General features: G+C 39.5%; 1 protein-coding gene across 1 annotated transcript in view; it reads left to right on the top strand.

The window, feature by feature from the left end:
- The window catches only part of EFL1 (elongation factor like GTPase 1), a 1,877,823-nt gene that overhangs the window by 1,764,501 nt on the left and 90,422 nt on the right, over nt 1-22,900 (top strand). The window lies entirely within an intron of this gene.

Raw genomic sequence — 22,900 nt, 5'->3', positions numbered from 1 at the left:
TTGGTACAGGCGGATGAATATAATATGTACTTTTTTATTGGGAAAACCATCTTCTTTGTAGCTATTACTTCAGCTAAGCACATTTCTGAGCTTCAAGCATCATCAGTAAACTTCCTTACATTATTTCTCATTAGGACAGGGTGCCTCTGTGATACAGCCCTTCTTTTCTCCCTAAGGTGGCAATGGAGAATTATATTAACCAATCCATACAATTACCAGTTTTCCTTCCAAATTTTTGCAAACAAGGGAGAATACATGCTTCTCTTTGATGTATCCAGGCAATTACATTTTTACCTTCACAGGACGGAACAGTCTAGGAAGTCCAATCAACTGTTTGTATCCCTTTCCTTAATCATATGGGTCAGGCTTTATCTAAAACCGCACCTGCCCAATGGATTTCTGTTTGCATTTTGTTGGTTTATTCTTATAATAGACTAGATTTACCTCAAACCCCTATAGCTCATTCCACAAGGTTTTATGGTTACTTAGCAGCCTTTTTTGTCAGAGACTTCTACTGACCGTATTTGTGCTGTAATCATTTGGTCAAGGACTTTTACCTTCTTGCACATAATAAATTGGACATTATTTCCAGAAGTAGATCAACTTCTGGTTTGATAAGTTTCTAGTGTGTCATTCTGTGAGGGCCTCTGTAGCATTATGTAGCTGGGGATTCTGCCCCATTCATGAGGAAGAATGAAAAGGAAAACATCAGATTTAGGAGTTATGTACTTACTATAACTTGATATCTTTGTTGTGCATTTTCATTCTTCCTCACATTCCCTCCCATCCATTCCCCACCTTGTCTTTTCTAGAAGTACTTATAAGACTGTATTGGAACTTTCCGTTCCTGGTTTGAACCTTAATGTCTTCGTACATCTGTTTCTGTCTCTGTTGTAAATTAGGAAATTAAGCAGCAAACTCCATCTGTTTTAGGTCAGAATAGAGCATTATGGGTAGAGGGAAGAGCTCGAGATTAGGATCCGAAGTCTTTTGTATATGTCCGAGTCAGATCCAAGATCAGATCTGAATCTATTCGTGAGGAAGAATGAAAATGGCAACACAGATACCAAGTTATGGTAAGTACATAACTCCTAATTCCACTATACTTGACAAGTACTCCCATAGCTGTGAATGGGAGAATCCCATCAAAAGACTGCACTTACTTTTCCTCTTAACGAAATATTTACTCTAGCCAAGCAGTTTTCTGAATCACTCTGCCATGTTTATAAGGAGCTGCAGCCATTTCTATGGGAAAACACATGTCTGTTCAACATTAGCCACCCCTGAAGAATACTGCATATTGCATATGTCTTCCCCAGTGAGACTGCTGTCTGCACTATGGCCCCAGAGAGGATAAAACCATAGTGGTAGAGCTATCTCCGAGTCTGTACTTTCCAAGGTAGGGCTTTCACATTGTGGTAAGCCTTTCTTAATCCCTGAGTGAGTGTGTTCATTTCTTCTAAAATAGACTATATTTAATTTATTAAATTCAGTGTTAAAACTGTGTTACAGTATACAAGTAAATTGCATACTCAAGTAATGCTTCATTGTATTTCATCATTATGGAATCTTGCACTGTTTCTCTTTCAACTTTCTGCAGTAAGTCTGCGTCTTTGGCTAGAAAAGTTTATAATTTCAGGGTTAGATTTAAATGTTGTTTCAACTTCTTTTTCATATGCGAGTTGTAATATTTTTGTGAATTTTGAAAATGATGGTGGTATGTTTTGATTCTATTGTTCACTCCCAGATTAAACCTTTGGAGCAGTGGCTGCTGTGATAAGTGAGGATGTTTTGTGAAGGTCCTAGGACAAGTCTTTTTTTCAGGGTTTTGACTGTTCTGGGGTGATGGATTTGATTTCACAGAAAACCCACTGCATGTAGACTATATCCAAGACAAAGTAGTTTGGTACTGTTATGCTTGGATATTCAGAGCCCACTTGTTTTACAGACAGTATGTGCTCATGTCTGAGATTTGGTATTTTTACGTATGTGAAGAAAAAGGTTTTGATCTTCATAGTCCTTAAAAAAATCTCACAAAAATGTGAAATATCTACCCTATTAAACATGTCATTTGCCTTGGTTCTCAGGAGCCGAATCTGTGGTAGAGTCTTGATAACCAGCTGCCCCAAAAATGTTTTTGTTAGAACCTCATAATACCATCTGAGAAACATTACTATAATCAATCATCTTAATCCAAAAGAAGACCTCACAGTGGTTATGCAGGGTTCTCATCATGTCTGGACTTCTGCATCCCCCATTTTTGGTGGCTTGTCATTTTAAATCTTGAGTGTCGCCAGGGAGCACAGAACTCTTCAGTTCATCTGTCAGTGCTCTTGTCCTGTCACCAGGGAGCACAGAACTCTTCAGTTCCTCTATCAATGCCCTTGTCCTTTCACTAGGGAGCACAGAACTCTTAATTTCATCTATCAATGCCCTTGTCCTTTCGCTAGGGAGCACAGAACTCTTCATTTCATCTATCGATGCCCTTGTCCTGTCACCAGGGAGCACAGAACTCTTCAGTTTATCTAGCAACCTCCTCTTGTGAAGTCTGCACTGGCTGCAGTGATCATTTGCAGTGTATTGGTACTAAAATGCCTTTTCTTGCGTGATTTTGATTCTGCCTAACTTGGAAAGTTATTTTTGACCTATTTCTGCCCTGGGGGAAGGGAAGCTACCTTGCTTACCAGTGGGAGTGGGAAGCATTGAGCTGCCTTTTGTCCAGTTTTGTGAGGTTTCAGCCAGTAACTAGTAGTTTATTGGTCGTTTTGGGCCAGTTTCTAGCTTTTTCCAGCCCCCTGGTATAAAACTTTCAGCTTGTACCTACTCAGCACAGACTCCACGTGGGCCAGCAGAGTAATCCAGGCTGCAGAGAGCTGAATAAGCGACTTTTCTTGATACTAAGTATATTTTTGTTGCTTTCCACATCTGAATACCTAGCAACTGTATTTCGCCTGCCTTTCTGTTACATTGAAGCTGTTTTTACTGCATTTAACTTAATATTGCACTTGGAATCCTTGTTTGTTACTATTTGACTGTATTTGTAGCAAATTCTTCTGTGTAAGCTGTAGTAGCTGATTCATAGCATTTATAAGTGTTTGCTGTACCTGTTTCTGCCTGTTTTGTGAGAAAAAAGAAAAAAAAGAAAAAAATATCTCTTGTTTTTCCTGCTTTACTAGTTTAGTCCAGTTTCAGAGTTGCTGATTCCTGGGCTTTGGTTGTAGTTCCTGTGTACTGTTTCCTTGCCTTATTTGGGGGAAGGGAAGCTACCTTGCTTACCAGTGGGAGTGGGAAGCATTGAGCTGCCTTTTGTCCAGTTTTGTGAGGTTTCAGCCAGTAACTAGTAGTTTATTGGTCGTTTTGGGCCAGTTTCTAGCTTTTTCCAGCCCCCTGGTATAAAACGCGTTAGCGCGATTTAGAGCGGAGCTGCCACTGTTGCACACTAGGGCAGTGCCGGTTAAGCAGATTTAAACTATTCGGGCTACCTAAAGTCCACTCTTCAAATTTTCCCTTAAAACTACCTTCCTCGAACTATACTACTGATCAAATCAGCATATCCTATAACTAAAAGATCATCTCTACTTGACTCCAAGTAGACTATTCTCTATCTATTAAACCTAGCACTTGCTCCTACAGTACTTATTACCTTGATACGGCACTCTTGTCGTAGATAGTACCCCAAAAGGCAACCCCCATTTCTCGGTCACCCACGTCCCCGGAATCTTTTTAAAGTTTTCGTCTACCCTTCTAGCATGTCGAGGATCAGTTGCTAGTGTCCTCTCCTGCTCAGCTGGTGAACCTGGGAATATTGAGGCAATGTTTCAATTGCCTCATGTACACAGACAACCCTCTCCTCCTCCCACAAAACACAAATACATGCGAGAGATGCAACTATACGGCCAAACTGGAGGCTGAGCTCTCTCAACATAGGACTGGCAAGACCAGTCAGGAGGAGAAGGTTACCACACACACTATAGACCCAGTCTCACATAGTACCATTACAACCTCAAATCATACACATAAACACACAAAGACATACTCGGAGGCTCTGATCAAAAATCTACCAAAACAGCAGAGGCCACCAAAGCAGACACCCAAACAACCACCACCTCAGAACACAACACCGGCAACACATAGACCTCACAGTCAGAGTGTCAAACAGTCACAGCCCTTAAGGCCAAACACAATGCCAGACACACTAGTCATTGGTGACTCCATAGTCAGACACACTGATGTCCCGCTCACCAGACTGAGTAAGGAGAAGGTCACAGTAAGCTGCCTGTCGGGCGCTAGAATCCGCCACATAACACAAGCACTCAGGTCTCTCAACAGCAGGTACAAATATGACTCAGTCATTGTCCACGCTGGTGTAAACGATCTGAGACGTACCTCCTTGGACTACATGAAAAGAGACATTGAGGAGCTCTCTGATTATGTAGCCCAGGCAGGTATGACCCTGACCTTGAGCAGTATCCTACCTTCACCAAGAATGATGCCACAATACAGAGATAAGATGATCAGCTTTAACAATTGGCTTAAACACTGGTGTCATTCAAAGGGGATCCAGTATCTATCTGCCTGGGATGACATGCTGGACAAGCCACGCTGCTTCGCAAGGGACGGCTTGCACCTGTCACCCCTGGGATTCAGGATATTGGCAAAGGCTCTTGCCACCCCATAGTGCCTTTTTAGGCAAGGCTCAAATTCTAAACCTACCACCCTAGAACACAAAAAAGGAAAAAAACTAAGGGTAATGCTGCTCAATGCCAGAAGTCTAAATCTCAAAATGCACGCACTCGAGGCCCTTCTCAGTATGGAGAACATCGATGTCTGTGCTGTGACAGAAACCTGGTTCAAGGCTCCTGAGAGCACCCCAGCTGTCAGGTTTTACCTCATATCATGCCCGCCCCAAAATCCGGACAATACCAAGAAAGGAGGGTATCCATATTCATCAAGGACACCCACACCTCAAGACTGGTGGCAACGCACGATGCATCGGAGACCATCCAGGTGCAATTAACCATAGGCAAGACTGCTCTGCAAATTGTAGCATGTTACAGGCCACCCTCACAAACTCAGGAAACTCACATGGCCTTCCTGAAAACACTAGAGGGATAAATGTATCACCAAACACCATCATACTAGGTGACTTCAATTACCCTAATATAGACTGGGAACACTACTCAAGCCCAAACACCCTAGCCCAAAAGTTCCTGGAATTCATAAACTCAAATGCCATGGAACAACTAGTCACCATCCCCACAAGAGGAGATAACATACTTGATCTCATCATCACGAACATGGGAGCACAATGTTCAACACCGAAGTATACCCTCACTGGTGAGATCAGATCACAAACTAATCTCGCTGGAGGTCCTCATCCCACCCCACCTGAAATAAAAAGACCACAGTAAAGAACTTCTCAAAAGCCGACTTCACACTTCTAAAGACTAGTGTGGTCTCCTTTCAGGCCCCCGAGCGGCGGAAAACAATACTCAAGCCGCTGAATCACTTACAAACGCCTTCTACCAGCACCTGCAGGACTGCATGGATAAGGCAATCCCAAGCAAAACAAAGACTCTTTGTACCAAAGGCAAGCGTCCAGTCTGGTGGACCCCAGCCATAAACAAACTCTACAACAAAAGGAGGAAGCTACTACAAGATAGAGCAAAATCCTTAAAAGGTAAGACACCCTTGATCACTATAAGTAAAAAACTAAGAGCTCTCATAAAATCATCCAAAGCAAATTTCGAGAGAAAAATAGCTAAAGACTCAAAAGACAATCATAAGGCCTTCTTTAGCTATGTTAGAAACCTAGGAGGAAACTCCCAGATATGCTCAGAACTAGTTCAAAATGATGTGAAGATTACTGATCCTACAGACATTGCCAACATACTGGCTGACAGGTTCAGTGCAAACTTCTCCCCCCCCCCCCAAAAGGAGAGATATCTATACCAAATGAGTGCAGCCCCCCAAACATCTCCAGCGCCCAAGTGAGAACTGCTCTCTCCAAAGCAAAAAACACAGCATCCATGGGACCCGATGGTGTCCCGGCTGTGTGCTCCACGAACTCAATGAGGAATTAAACCCACAGCTACGACAGCTGTTTAATCAAAGTCTTACCTCTGGATACGCACTCCAGGAGTGGCGCACTGCAACTGTGGTCCCACTTCACAAAGGCGGTGCCTCCACAGACCCTGGAAATTACCAGCCCATTAGCTTGACAAGCCTTATCTGCAAAGCCATGGAGAGGATCATAATGGACCTCATAAATAAAGACATAGGGAATTTGCAGACTTTGGATCCAACCCAGTTTTGCTTTGTCAAAGGCAGATCATGCCTTTTAAACTTGGTTGACTTTTTCGAAACAGTCACCAAAGCCATTGATGAGGGAAAGGCAGTCCATACAGCCTACCTCGATCTGGCTAAGGCCTTCGATACAATACCCCACTCGCCTATCATTGAAAAACTCATCAGCTTAAATGTTAACCCATACATCACAAGATGGGTTGCAAACTGGCTGAGTGACAGAACCCACAGGGTCAGAGTTGCTGGCGCCATGTCAGACTCAAAGCCTGTCACAAGTGGTGTCCCACAGGGCTCAGTCCTGGGCCCACTCTTGTTTGGCATCTACTTTTCTGAAGTACAAGCAAACACAGGAGGGTTATGGCTGACAAAGTTTGCAGATGACTGCAAACTGGGCGCCATAGTAGAAAACACATCTGACACAGATATCCTTCAGAAGGGTCTCACAGAAATGGATAACTGGTGCCAGAGTCACGGCCTAAAGTTAAATGCCAAAAAATGCATAGTCATACCCTTCGGGAAAAACAAGGTTACCCCTAGCTACCAAATAGGTGGCAATCCACTGAGCACAGAAGAAGTTATCAGGGACCTGGGGACCCAGGTTGATAGTAGTCTGTCATTCGACACCCATGTAGCTAAAGTAGTTAGGAAGTCCTTCTACATTGCCCACCTTATCATGAAGGGATTCTCATCTAGATCAAGGGAGGTCATAGTCTCCCTTTACTCATCACTCATCAGACCAATGATTGAGTACAATGCCCCATTCGGAATGTATCTGACCCGACACTTGCAGCAGCTGGAGAGGACACAAAAGTTCCTCACCAAAAGGATAAAGGGTCTCAAAAATCTGTCCTATGCTGCCCGACTGAAAGAACTCCAGCTCTATTCAGTCGCTTGACGCTTGCGCAGAGGTGGCCTTTGCCTAACATACAAGGCCATGTCAAACCCAGATTTGATGAATATGCTTCACCTCAAAAATCTAGATCCATCAGAGCCACAAGGGCTGGAGTCTTAAACCTCGACACATCTATTAATAGGACGTGCTGGAGGGATAGATTCATCACCCAAAGACTCCCTATGCTGTGGAACAAAATCCCGGTACATGTGAGGCAGAGCACCTCGCTGGCCTTGTTCAAGAGAAATCTTGACCAATGGATGGGAGATCGCAGATATACCCCAGGAATTACCTCAGTGTCACTGCTCAACAGAGGCACAGCAAAATAATGGGTATAGTTCCCCATACTAAAGGGGTGGCGTAAGCCACAAAACGATGGGCTAGGCTTATAAATGCCCTTGGGCAGATAGCCTAGTATGAACCTATGAACCTATGAACCTATAAGCATTATTTCTCACATTGCTTAGCTAGAATAGCGCTTCCACTGATCACGCAGATGTACCCAGCGCCTTCTGGAATATATTGTTTTACATACCAGATGCATTACCTCTGGGATTCTCTACTTTGTCAAGTTAGAGATGGTGTCATAACTATCTTACGAGGTCCCTTGAAGCGCACTCTTTTTATTTAGCATATTGCAATTATTTTTTTCTACCTGCTTTCCCCCTTGATGTCTATTGAAAACAGAGATGGGCTTATTCTGGCATACTGTAATTGACTTATTTAAAAATTGTAAAACCCCTAGCTTGCAGAAAATTTGCAGATTTATTTTTTGTTTATTGCTGATCTTGCAGAAAATTTGCAGATTTATTTTTTGTTTATTGCTGACTTTATCATGTTTATTTTGATATGCCTATATAAGCATGGACATACATTATTACTTGATTGATTTCTAATAGCATTTGTTCTGCTAATGAAGCTCCAGATTTGACTTCTAATGGTATGTGTACAACTAATGTAACCCTGATTTGTTTTCAAGCCTTGCAGCTTATTACTGCATTATTTGTTCCTTTGGTTGGTGCCACTGAAGAATTCTCACTTAAAGCTCTGTAAATGTGTTTACTGTGCATATCATAACTTTTCACATGATGCGTTAGCATTGAAATTTTAACCTTAAGTCAGTCCTAACTATACTAGACAGATTTGTAGAATGGACAATACTCTCATTGTACTTGCAAACTATTTTCAAATTTGTACTGCAAACTTTGTAATTTTTTTTGTCCTGTTATGTATGTGCGATCCTGATGCAAACAGGAATAGAATCCTACCCCCGTCTCTCCTGTGAAAAAGGGCCTTGGTTTAACGGGATCAAAACAAAATGATGGGGGCTGTATGAGTGCATGACACTTTTTCCCAACAAAGTTAAAAATAGAATAACAGATATGATAATTTTGCCTTAACATATATAAACTTGCTGGACTGACATTTTTATTAAAGCTGTATGTGTATAAACAAACCTCCTTGGAGTTAAGCATGTCTAGAAGGACTTTTCTACATGTGGCACCAGAATCTGCCTGCAATTATGATCATTGTCAATGTAGTATATCATCTAGCTGATATGATTATTTACATATTTGGGGCATTATACATTGGGCTTATTTTGACAATCCTCCATTTCTTGACACTTTGTTAAAAGGGGTACACCCACTTTGTTGACAAAACTTTTTTTTGAGTCCTGTATTTCCAGGCCTGAATCATCTAATCAGATTGTATTACTCATTGGTGCAGTGTTGACGCTAGGGGGATGCAAGTGGGCCTGGAAAACACTTGCTTTTCTTATTTTTGTGACAATTAATAATTTGGACCATCAGCTTTATTCTTTCCTTGTTTATGAGTGCAGGGACATAGTAATTGATTAACTGCTGTGAAAACTATGTAAACATGTATCTTTCTGGCACAGATGGTTGTCCAGTAGGACTAAAAGTAACACCAGAGTGCATATTTGTAGATGGCCATTTGAGGTACCCGCTGAGTTAAGGATGACTGCAATTTCTTTTTGTGACCATTATCATAGTGATTTATCATGTGTAGGAATGATTTAAATCTCATTTGTGTCAGTTTTATTTTGGCAGCAATAGTTGAGATCACAAAAAGTATTTATGCATTTGAAGTGTATATTTTCAGTTTAGATTCAGACAGCACATCCTACAGTGTTTTTTTTTTCTCAAAGTAGAATAACTACAGCTTTGACATGGATCTGTCAGGAACAAGTATTAAAACTAACAGTTATAGCAGCATCTACTGCAAAATATTTAAGATTATATTCAAACAGCTTCCATGGCACAAATGCACTCATTTATATGACTTGCATTTTGCCAGTTCCAACAACACTTCTTGTTAGAAAATCTGGGCTTTACAGTAATGTGATTTGGAGAGATCCTGTAGCATCATTAAAGTGAACACTGAGACACTCCACTATGTAGTGTCCTCCTCTGTGTATTTAAATAAATCGGCCATTATGGGAATGTTCACAACTGCTTTCCTCTCAAACATTCAGACTGAACGTTATTGGTAACCAGAAATAGGCAGGAAACCTGGTACTAATGTAAACACTAATCCAAAACAAAAAAAAACGAATACCAGCAGCCTAACAAACTTGGAACTTTAATAACAAAACAAAAAAAAAAAACTTGAAAACAGTCGTGGTTTAGTGCTTTTGTCTTATATAAAAGACATCATCAGAACCATGAAACAGGAAGTAAAAAACAATTTTTAAAGGGAATTCATAAAACACCCCCCCTCAAAAAATACCCAGTCAGGTCACAGGAACCAGTAAAGCCCAGGAAAATCTTAGAGACAGTAAATGCAGAATATGTGTTTTATGTAGGCAAAACCAACAATGACTTCAGCAACAGAATCTATCAGCATGTTTATAGTGTACCGAAGGCTGACAGCAAGTGTGCCCTTGCTAGGCATTCCTTATCCTGTCTAGGTTTTAAAAGATTCAAGTTTTTTATTTTAGAACAAGTACAACAGCTGCCTACATAGGGGACTGGAAGAACAAATTATTGCACTGTGAAATGTTGTGGCAATTTAGATTAGACACCAGATATTTGCCAGGGATTAATGATAGCATTTCTTTTATCAGTGAACTTAAAATGAGAGCTTCCAAGTTGTAAATAGTATTATTCATGCTGTAATTACTGTCTCTTTAGGATTTTCCCAGTCTTTAGTGGTCCCTGTCACCTGATTGGGTGTTTTGGGAGGGTGTTTTATGAATTTCCTTTAAAAATTGTTTTTACTTCTTGTTTCATGGCTCTGATGATGTCTTTTATACAAGACAAAAGTGCTAAACCATGACTGTTTTTATCTCCATGTCTTTTTGTTTTGTTATTAAAGTTCTGAGTTTGTTAGGATGCTAGTGTTCGGTTCTTTTGTTATTGGTAACCAGGATATGTGAGCAGAATTGCTATAGATAAATTTTTGTCATTGAGGTAAGTTGTATGACCTGAAAAAAACGAGTATTATCAGAGTTTGCTGCTCTGGTTTTGACTTTCAAGGCTGTTAGAATACTCTTCAGACACTCCATCATATTATTTTAACTAAGGCATAACTTCATATCTGCTTTCCCTGTACCATGTTATATTGTGTGCTGATGTATTGTTTTCTGTATTTGAAACAGCTGGTGAACTTTTTGTCATCATCTTAATGCAGAGAAAGTTCAGTTGTTGAGTTGGTTGCAGCAGCTTTACGATTATCACAACAGTTCTAAAATGAGCACTGGTAATGTAGGTGGAATTAACATAACTTCCAGTGATGTTTTCTGTTTCTCTACCAACTTAGAAGTGTGTGCAAAGCATGGTGCATGTGGCAGCTACCCGCAGCAGGATCACTTTAATAGTATTTGCAGAGATAGTCATGAACCATATCTGACTACTTAATACTTCACCACTGTACAAGCATACTCTGAAGCTCTCTTAAGGTGTAATTCAGCGCTGAAGTTGTCTTCATATCGAAGATTACAAGCTTGTGATGTGTCTACCTGGTTTTACTAGTAGCAACAGCAGTAGTAATACTACATTGTGATGCTGATAAGGATACAATGGAAATGTGAGCAGGACAAGTATGACAGAGTATTATGGGATAAGACTAATAGGTGTGCCAGAAGGAGGAAATTGGTGTGTGTGTGTGTGTGTGTGTGTGTGTGTGTGTGTGTGTGTGTGTGTGTGTGTGTGTGTGTGTGTAATTAATAGAATTTGTTCTGTAGTATTTACAGAGCAGCATTTCAGAGCGGAGAGAGACATACGTGATGTGGTATTGACTAATAAAAAATATAAAGATAAGGAGTTGACATGTGGCGATTAGGGATTTTCTAGGCATTTGTGACCATATAGTGGCCAGGTTCTCAATGCAAATGTAGGAACATGGAGAGAAGTGAAAAAGTATGGTATGGGACTGCAGGGGTAGAATTTAGAGAGTTCAAGAGAGCTGTAGGCAGTAAATTGTAAGGTTGGTGAGTACATAAGAGGTAGAGAAGCTGTGGGATCTAATTAAGGAGAGAATAATGGGAAAGGAGAGTTGTATAAAACAGAAAATAAGTCAGCATTGTTTCCTGTGGTGAAACATGCTCTAACAGGAAACATAAAAAGAAACATATGGTCTAATGTTTATGGGCATCAGCTGGGTTTAAAGACCCTGTGTTTCTGAAGAATAGCCACATTATCCACATATGCTGTGTTAATGAGGTAAATAAAAAGGCCAAAGCATGCATGTCCCAGATAGTGGGGTTTGGTTTTATTAGCCTGGATGTAACCATAAAGGCTTAATAAGAAAAAAAAAGTCATGGACATTCGGAAGCCATGTAGTTTAAACACTTGATCTCCTTACCTGGTCCTTTGCATATATTCCATGGGCCACCATTGCAGAAGGTTTAAGATTATATATATATATATATATATATATATATATATATATATATATACATATACACACACACACACACACACATATATATATATATATATATATATATATATATATATATATATATATATATATATGGCTCTACTTCAAATCCTCAAAACCCCACATAATCGAAGACCAGATAATCGAGACAACAATATCAAAAACCCATTTCAGTGAACAACTCCAGCAGCGAAGATTTTCCCAGGCCAAGTAACCTGTTGACTAACAAGGTGAACTTTACCCTTTTCCCAACTGTAGTGCGGTGTCGAAGTTGGTGTTTTTAGTTGGGTGGGTTAGGGATGGGTACGGTTTAGGTTTTGTTAATGTTTGGATGGTTGGTTACTTACCCAGGAAGATCTTTGTTGCTGCAGTGGTTCACTGAAATGGGTTTTCCACGATCTGGTGTTCGATTATTTGAAGTAAACCCATATAAATAAATAAATATACATGTGTGTGTGTGTGTGTGTGTGTGTGTGTGTGTGTGTGTGTGTGTATATATATATATATATATATATATATATATATATACACACATATACACACACGCAGATATAGATATATACATGCACTCACACACACACTCACATTCTTATTTTAAAATATATATGCACATAAATGCATGTGCACATATGTGTTTGTGTGTGTGTATGTATACATATATAAAATAGCCATCTATCCGTCCATCAACAACCCTTTTTTCCCATTTTTCCACATGGGATTGGGTGTCACTTCAACAGTGACAATCATTAGGGGAGTGTGTGTGTGTGTGTGTGTGTGTGTGTGTGTGTGTGTGTGTATCTATATTTCTGTTTATATATTTTAACTACTATTAAGGATGTTTTGATAGCGGTTCTATTTCATTTTTTTTCAGCGTATGCTTAGGTGGTATTTCACATTTATAATGTCTAAATACTTTATTGTGTAGCCACATGTTAACATATTGAAAAGCTATGCATAATTTTTTTTGTTTTTTTGCAACTTAGCCCTTTAGATTGTAGACCTCTGGAATGTCGGCACTAAATTAAAAGTACTACTGAAGACTTGATTTTGCAGCCACCATTTCTTTTAGGGCTTTAAAGGCAGGGTTTGACAAAAATGAGAGTTAGAGCATATTAGCAGATGATGCTTCAGCTCAGACTTTGATTAGATGTGTCTGTGTCTCCTTTGCTTAGACTTCTGCAACCATTCAGATCAGTTTTACACATGTCTGATCTTGAATGCCAGGGAGATTTATTTTTTTGATTAGCAGTGTGTGTGCCTTTTAGTGACAACAGATGGATAGCATGACTACATATTTGCATAGCTGGGCAATTTTACTTTGGTGCTGAAGAGGGCCTACAGCTCTACAGCAAATGATCAAGGGGCATACCATCATTAATGTAAACACCAAAGTGAGCAACATTTCTGTCATCATTCTTGTGTCTATCTTTGAGTCTATATTACGATGTTGAAGGATAAAAAGAGAGAACTCTCTTTTATCGAGCACTTAAAGTCGAAAGCACTGAATGCTGAACACACGGAACAGCGATTTTTTTTCCCAGGGAAAAAATTGCTGGGCCATTTTCAGGAGTTTGCCTTTTCCTCCACTGTGGTGCGATCTTGGAGCTGGTATATTTAAGTAGGGGGGTGGGGGGCACAACCCCCCACATTGGGGGTGTGGGGGTCGAAGCCCCCTACTTTATTTTTATGTTTGGATTTTTTTTTTCGGAGCAGCGATATCTTTTTTCCCTGGGAAAACAACCGCTGTTCTGTGTGCTTGACATTTACTGCATTCGCTCTTTTTATCATTCGACATCTGATATAGACCCTCCATCTTCCACTTAACAGTAACAATCATCCTGATTAGAAATCACACCATATTGTAAGTTTGCAATTACAGCAGTAGGACCATAATACACATGGCTACATCATTCCCACACTTCAAAATGCTACACTTAAGGCACATGCCTAGAGGAGAGATTGGGAGTTGTAGATCTGCATGTGTAATGGCTGACTTGCTTCATAGTAACTGCATTTGGTAGCTATAAATGACCGCATGAAAGAGGAGGAAGCAGATGACTTAAAGCAGAGGATTGAAGTTCTATTTTTACCATTGCTACAGCTGGGAATGGCTGTGCTAAATTACAGCATGACTGGGGATAGGGTAACTACAGTCTGCTGGTCAGGAAACTGAAAAATATTTTAAGGAACGTTCATTTCTTTATTATACAGTCCAGTTACTGTTGAATGTTACAGGAGCAGAGACTGAGTCTGAGAGCCTGACTTATACTTCTGCTTTTTACAGTAAACTCTCAGTTAACTGGAACTCAAGCAACCATAAAAAAAATCGAAAAAATCCAGTACAATTTTCATGTGTTGCACTTTGTCCCCCTCCCCCCGCAGAAACATACCTTATGTTTTTAGAGTTTTAGAGTTTTAAAAAGGAAAATAGGAATAAATTCCCTCTCCCCAACCTAACAAGTAGTTAAACCAAACAAATAGTACAGGGTACAGTTTTAGTCAGGCCTGTTTTTAATAGTAACTCTCAAGCAAACAGAAACTACAGTTCTCTGGCATTTACCAATCCCCATGGGTGCCGGTTAACCGAGAGTTTACTGTACTTAATTTTGTGCTTTCTCTCCTCGTTGATCCGCCCCGTCCCAGTCCAAGAAGAGTAGTTGGAGGGAAGGCTGATTGCTGTATGTAACATAACTCATGCAGATGAACGTTGGGCAATTTTAAGTATTTTTAAATACAAGTAATTTGTTTAGAATGTCCAGCAGCATTTTTTAATGGAGGTTATGCTAAAATAATGTCATTTGTCAGTACAGAAATAATTTTGCTGAAATGATGCTTAATAATTGTATGTTTCATATAGTTAGTGTTTTTAGTAGTAGAAGGCTCCATTTTAACAGACATTTTATAGTATTTTTTAAGTTCTTGCAACTTACTTCTGAGAAACAGATTATATGAAGTAAGGGGATGCAAGTGATTGTGCCATAAGGAATATGAAGTTAAACTAAACTATTGTAGTATCTCATTCACACCATTGGAGCTCAGGAAGTTTCCAATGGGCGGAGCCTAAGCCATTTGACAGAATCAAATTATGTTCTCACATTTCAAACAAATGTTCATATCTCCGGAACCATAGGGGTTATGAAAGAAGTGTAAATGGCAAACTGTTCAGCACAAACTAATTTTATAGTGGCAGTATTCTTTAGGTTCTAGGTCTTAAACTGAATTTAATAAGTCACAGTAAACACAGTAACTATTACATTTGTAATATTTTGTAAACAACTTAAAATATCTTAGCAACCATTCAAGTTACACACATACTATCAGCTGTATTTTATTCATCTAGCTGTGAGCTTTCATATGAGGCTAAGGAGTTCTGCCTGTGTTATTTGTTTGTTGAGATATTTAGAAAATGTGAAAATTATATCTATATAAATCAATATCATAAAAATGACAGTTAATATCTACTTACCTGCACTAGACAGGTCAAATATTAATGCAATTGAGTTTGCCATTGTGTAAGCTTTAAGATGAAATGTTTTAAAACCTTGTACGTAGCATGGTTTTAAAATTACTGATGCAAATATGAACAAGTAATATTTGACACCTAGAGGCATCAGTAGGAGTTAACTGCAGATGCACCTGGTGGCATCACTCGGATGTAATGAGATAAAATACGTACAGATGAAAACCTGGGGAGCATTATATTAGATTTGCTATAATGTGGTTAATAGAATAATGGCTGAATGGGGAGATTTAGGAAAATGGAAAAACTGTGAAGTGAAATCACAGAATTGTTTCCATTGACAGCTTAATAAAAAGTGTATTAAAATTGCTTAAAACATGACAGAGTGAAAGACAGAGGTACAGCTCAGCTTTGCCTGGTTTATCACTTGTCCTCTCCATCCATTAATTGCAGTTGTAGTTCACAAAAAATGCACAGAGCCAGGTAAGTGCCGTAACAGCAACATTTACTACATGTATTTGTTTGAATTTAGCAATGGACTAGTTTTTTGCTTAAATCCTCTTCATGCTGTGTATTAATAAGAAAACAGTCACTCCAAATTTTTTTTGTAGTCTTTAACCTTCTTACTGAAATTTCTTTGTTCTAGCGCATTATAGAAAATTTTCCCTCCACTACATTGTCAGCCAACGTTGCATGATTGAGTGACAGTTGATGCCACGCATTACAGTTTGTTTATAATTTCTTATGTAATTTTTATAAATTAGACTGTACCTAGGAAAGTATCTGCCAGTAACATTTATTTTTTCATTTTCATAAAAGAAATTAGACTTTTTATTTCGTGTATGTAATGTAACACTGCTTAACTGTTCCAGTTGTGATTTGATCCAGAGGCAGGGTAGCATTGCTGGTAGGGAGAACTATGAGGGTGTTGTATGCAGGTTCAAAACGTTGATGTGACCAAAAGAAATATTTTGAAACCAGGCTCTTTATGACCATATAATTTCTGATCTTCATTTAAGGGTCCCTCTGTGATATCAGCTGAGGTTTCCTTTCAGAGAGTCTGTCTCATTTCACCATTCTTCAAAGGTCTGTAACAGTTGCCTTATGCTTGCCTCCCCAGCTGACACGTTGTGGTCATCACCAAAGCCAGGGGCACTCGGGCAACTCTCCTCACTTCTTTCTTTCTGTTTGTCCTGTCCAGATGTCAGACCTACATTGTTTAAGATGAGTGTTTCTGCATTCAGGACTGAAAAAGTTTAAACTGTCCAAATTCGCTTGTGGTTGTCAGACCACCACACAAGACTTTCTCATAACCTACTTCTGCTGCCTGGGGAACAATCATAAAATGCATGCTTGCAGCAAGTGTCAGTGCTTCAGTTTGGCTGACTGAATCAGAGGAAAAGAAGATACTTTAACACAACATCTTTTTAAAACTAGAATTTTTCTCCTTGCAAAATAATCTGCCAAAGATAAGTAAATCATTAACTTACCAATCTCACAAGGTTCTTTCCATTTTTATGATATTCCTCTTCCTTAACAATCACCCTGTTTAGTTTTTATAGCTTCACGAGATGTAAAATAACCACTAGGGCCTTTATAAGCCTAGCTCTGCAACCCAACTGTGACCCATAAATTTGATTTAATTAGGGGGTTATTTACTTACTGCCTCTGTCCATCAGGGACATATTTGGCATACAAGGGGTGAATTTCCGATTACCCATCTATTGGTCCAGGTTGGGCTTAAATAGGGTTAGGGAAGACCTCTGCCTGTTCCATAGAATCGGAATTCTCTGAAAAACATCTCTGTCACTCCAGCATGTCCTGTTTATGTCACAAGAAAAATTTAGGTCTTTTGATCTAGTAGTTCTAATGCTGTTTGTTGTTTTTAATTTCTCCAAGTCTTTTGGGTTTCTAATACCATAACAGGAATGGATCCCATTCATAAGTCAACGTACGATTAAAGTTCATGAAATTAGTATTGTTTCACTCTTTGATGTCAGCCAGAAGTGCTCGTTGCAGCACCCGCAATGTACCCAGTAATGACTCCTTCTGCAATTCGTATGGTGTTACATGAATTGGTAACACATCTAAATACGATAGTAAATTCTTTTTTATAAGACCAGTTGCTCCTTCTACTACTGGAACTATCTGGGTCTCTATCTTCCACATAGCTCTCATTTCTGCCTGCAGATCCAGATATATTATGACTTTGTGTCTCTCTGTATGCAAGACACTGTAGTCACTAGTTGTGGCAATTTCAGTGATCAATGCTACTTTTTTCTTCTTTTCTTGGACCACTATATCCAGTTTACTAGCATCTGTCTTTTGAACTTTTGGTATTGGGTGATCTCATGTAATATAAACTTCATAATTTTCTGTGATTCTTTGTGGCTCATGTTTCCAGTGTTTTTCAACCACTTCGATACCATAATGTTTGACATTCTCCAGTCTAACAGTCTTGCCACATTATTATGCCTTTCAGTATACAGTCCCTCTACCGTTAGTGTGTTGCAACCAGCAACAAGGTGTGTGACTGTTTCCAATTCGGTTGTACAAAACCTACATTTGTCTGTTTCTCCCACATGTTCAATGGACTTTGTAAACCAGCGTGTACGTAGCCCACTATATTGGGCTGCCAATATTAACTTTTCATTTCTTGGTTTGAATTCACCTCTCCTTAACCATTCCTGCGTTCATTCTTGATCAACCTCAGGCTCTTCTAGAAGTTTGCTTTACTTTCAACTATATTTATGTTTTTTCCATATTTCTTGTCTTCTCATCTGGTCCTTCACCTTATATTCTTTCTTTTGTTTACATTCAGTTGCTGCCTGTTTTTTATCTGCTTCTGGTTTGATTTCCATTCCTGCTTGACATCGATATGCTTCTGCTAAATTACCCAGAGATGTCATCTTAGATTTATTCTCCTCATGTTTCAATCTTTCACTACATTTGGATCTTGTGAGGTCAGTAAATGTGTCCCACGATTGTAGATCTATGCATGTAATCAACTTCAAGGAGGCCCATCCCTCCTTCGGAACGGGGAATATGTAATCTTGGTACACACTGATTTTTATAAATCATTTGGTAAGCATGAAGCATCCTTCTTGTTTTAATATCCAGTCTATCCAGCACTTTTTGGGGCCAGTCAATCACTCCAAAACTATAAGTTAGGACAGGAAGAGCAAACTGATTTATAGCTTGGATCTTGTTCCTAGATGTCAATGCTGTTTTCAGGATTAATTTAAGTCTTCTAAAGTACTCCTTACTGAGCTTTATTCACATTTGTTCATGTTTTATTGCTGATCCTTTATCAATTCCCAAGTATTTATATACTCCCTCTTGCTCAAGTTCTTTTATGTCAGATTCTTGTCCCAAACTGATGTTTTCGTGGTGCTGCAGTTTTCCTTTTTTAAAGGTTGCTTTTGCACATTTATCAAGACCAAATGACATTCCAATATCATTGAAAAAGTTTTGACAACCTACACCTGTAATTTCAGTTCCTCATCTGATGAGCTATATAGTTTTAAATCATCGACAAAGAAAAGATGAGAAGTCATTAGACTTTGTTGTTTTCCAGAAGCCAAATTGTAGCCATGGTGTAAGCTGTTAAGTAAACAGCTTAATGGATTAATGGCAAGGCAGAATAGCAATGGTGACAGGGAGTCACCCCAGAATATCCCCCTTTGAATTTTTATCCCTGGGATAATACTCTGTCCTTTATCGTGGCTTAATTGCAAAGTGGTCTGCCACTGTTTCATAGTTACTGTAATGTAGTCAATCAGTGTAGGGTTTATCTTATACATTTTTAAGCACTCTTTTATCCATGAATGTGGGATACTATCAGATGCTTTTTTGTAGTCAATCCATGCCATACTTAGATTCTTCCCCTTCTTACAGTTCTCCACTATAACTTTGTTTAACAACAAATGATCCTTTGTTCCATTTGACTTTTTTTATTGCCCTTTTGTTCTACTGTCATAATTGAGTTTTCTTCTAAATGACTGTAAACTCTGTCGGCGTCAATTCCCGTGTATAGTTTATACGTCGTTGGAAGACAAGTTATTGGTCTATAATTTTTAGGGTAGCTTGCAGGTTCACCCTTAAGTAAGAGCATTGTTTTCCTGTTGTTAACCAGTGCGGTGTGTACAGATAAATAGTTCTTATTCATGACTGTATCCTCATGCAAAGAAGTTAATACTTTAAGCCAAAAGTTAGGTACTGCATCTGGGCCTGGGGTTTTCCAGTTAGAGGCTTTTCTCAACTTTATTTCAATCTCTCTGGCTGTTATTTCATCCCATTTCTTATCCTGTACCCTTAAACTTCCTATTCTTTCTTTTACTTCTTCTATCCATTTAGCATCTTTATGTTCCACAGGATCTTCATACATACTTCTCCAAAAATGTATCTACTTCCTCTTTTTATGGCGGTTATTCAATTCCTTTTACCTTATTTCCCAATTCTCTATAAAACTTTTTTGGGTCATCAATAAATTGCTTGTGTTGTGCTTTTCCCTTATATTTATCTTCTTATCTTCTAAGTCTTTCTGCCTGTTTTGAAAATTTTAGTTTATCTCCAATAGTGCTTAATAGATCCTGGTCTGTTCTAATACTGCACATTGCTTTTATCACATCTATCTTTCTTATTATTTTTGTTGATCTATTCCCTCTTCTATAATCTTCTAACAATGACCCTTCTTGTCTTAACTGCTTTATAGTTGTCTCTGTTCGATATTTCCATGATGGTATTCGCTTTCGCCCCCTCTTTTCCTCTCGCTACCCTGTGTTCTGTGGTAGAACTTTATCAGTAATTAATTTAGTAGCACAGTAATATGTTCTGTTTACTTCTGTTATATCGCATGGATCTCTATGGACAGTCCTAATTACTGTGCTCATTTGTTTTATCAGGCTTCTGACTTTTGGGGTTTTATTAATCTTCTGCAGTCTATTTCTCTCATTGATCTTGATATATCTGTCTTTGTCTATTAAATCAAACAACTCTTATCTTAACTCATTTTCTTCCATACTGAGGACACATCCCTTGTTTTCTGTTTCCTGTGGGCATTTTATAGAAAGTTCTGTAGCATCTTCCTGTGGCACATTCTCTTCAGTTTCATCCTGTGTCATCTGTTGTTCTGTCATATGGGAACTCACTGTCCTATCACTCCTCAGCATTGACTGCATCAGAGTTTCCACAGTTTCCTGTTCCTTTCCTTGCTGTCTAGCTTCAAATGAATGTTTATACTGGTTTCCTGTGGAAGGCTCCAAAATATCTTGATATGGCACCTGACCAATTGCTTCCTGTTCCACTTGTTTCCCCTTAATTTGGATATCCATTGCTATATCTTGTTTGTGGTGCTTTCTGCATTTGATTTTCTACACTGAATCCTTCTCTTTGCAGCTGTTCCATAACCACAATTTCTGTTTCTTTGACTTCTCCATTACTGATCTCTTTTTCTACTTTTCCTCTTAGTCATATTGTTTGTATTGTAAAGTTTTCCATATCTGGATTATTTTCCTTATATTTTTCTTCAAATATCTTTGGTGCTGCTCTTTTTGTATTAGTTTTGCTTTCTCCTTTGCATAAATATTACACCATATTAAATCTCTTTTCCTTGCCCCTGTCCATATTTCTTCTTCACAAGTCTTCTGATCTTCTTGCTTTTCCTCATTCTGGGGAATCACTCGATTGTAGGTTCATAGGTTCATACTAGGCTATCTGCCCTGGGGCAATTATAAGCCTAGCCCGATTCTGTATGGCTTACGCCACCCCTTGATTTTAGTATACTGTGCCCTTTTTAAGGTTTAGTTTACTGTTCCTCTGTCTAATAGTGACACGGGAGTAATCCCTGGGACAAACCTACGATCCCCCATCCACCTATCGAGATTCTTCTTGAAGAGATTCAGTGAGGTGCTCTGCCTCACATGAACTGGAATTCTATTCCAGAGCGAAGGAAGCCTCTGGATTATGAACCTGTCCCTCCAGCAAGTTCTATTTATTTCTGTGCTGAGGTTCAAGTCCCTCGAGCGTGTGGCTCTAAGGGATTTAGATTTCCTGAGGTGGAGCATGTCCATTAATTCTGGATTTGACATAGCTTTGTATGTCAGGCATAGATCGCCTTGAAGTAGGCGGTATGCAACTGAGTAGAGCTGGAGTTTTTTTAACCGAGCAGCATATGGCATCTGTTTGAGACCCTTGATCCTCTTGGTGAGATACTTTTGGGGTCTTTCTAATTGCTGCAGGTGTCGGGTAAGGTACATCCCAAAAGGGGCATTGTATTCTATGATGGGCCTGATGAGGGATGAATAAAGGCACGATTACCTCTCTTGATCTAGATGTGAAACCCTTTGTGATGAGGTGGGCTATGTAGAAGGTCTTTCTAACCACTTTGGCAATGTGGTTTTCAAAGGAGAGATTGTTATCAACTTGGGTCCCCAGGTCCCTAATAACTTTCTCTGTACTTAATGGGTTTCCGCCTATGTGGTAATTTGTGGGCACATTGTTTTTGCCAAAGGGTATGACTATACATTTTTGGCATTTAGCTTTAAACCATGGCGCTGGCACCAGTTATCTGTCTCTGTGAGACCTTTTTGAAGGATGTTTGTGTCAGCTGGAGAGTTGATTATGGCGCCCAGTTTGCAGTCGTCTGCGAACTTGGTGAGCCATAGTCCTCCCACATTTGCCTGTACCTCGGAAAAGTATATACCGAACAAGAGTGGTCCCAGGACAGAACCCTGTGGGATGCCACTTGTGACCGGTTTCGAGTCGGACATGGCTCCAGCAACTCTCACTCTGTGGGGTCTGTCTTTGAGCCAGTTTGCAACCCATCTTCTGACATAGGGGTTTATATTTAAGCTGGATAGCTTATCTATGATGCCCGAGTGGGGTATTGCGTCAAATGCCTTTGCAAGGTCCAGATAGGCTGTGTGGACTACCTTCCCTTCATCTATGGCTTTGGTGACTGTTTCGAAAAAGTCAGCCAGGTTCAAAAGGCAGGATCTGCCCTTGACAAAGCCGAACTGGGTAGGATCTAGTGTCTGTAGGTCCCCAATGTCTTTGTTTATGAGCTCCATGATGATCCTCTCCATAGCCTTGCAGACTAAGCTAGTCAGGCTTATGGGGCGATAGTTTCCAGGGTCCGTAGAGGCTCCACCTTTGTGGAGTGGGACCACTGTTGCTGTACGCCATTCTGTGGGCACATATCCTGTAGTGAGGCTGAGATTGTATAGCTGTTTTATTTGAGGGATTAGTTCCTCTTGGAGTTCATGTAGGACGCAACCTGGGATGCCATCTGGTCCCATGGAAGCAGTGTTTTTTGCTTTGGAGAGGGCAGCCTTCAC

This window comes from Protopterus annectens, chromosome 7.part0, assembly GCF_019279795.1.
Source record: "Protopterus annectens isolate FY-2018-M chromosome 7.part0, PAN1.0, whole genome shotgun sequence".
Classification (NCBI taxonomy): domain Eukaryota; kingdom Metazoa; phylum Chordata; order Ceratodontiformes; family Protopteridae; genus Protopterus; species Protopterus annectens.
This window is presented reverse-complemented; position numbering and strand designations above follow the sequence as displayed.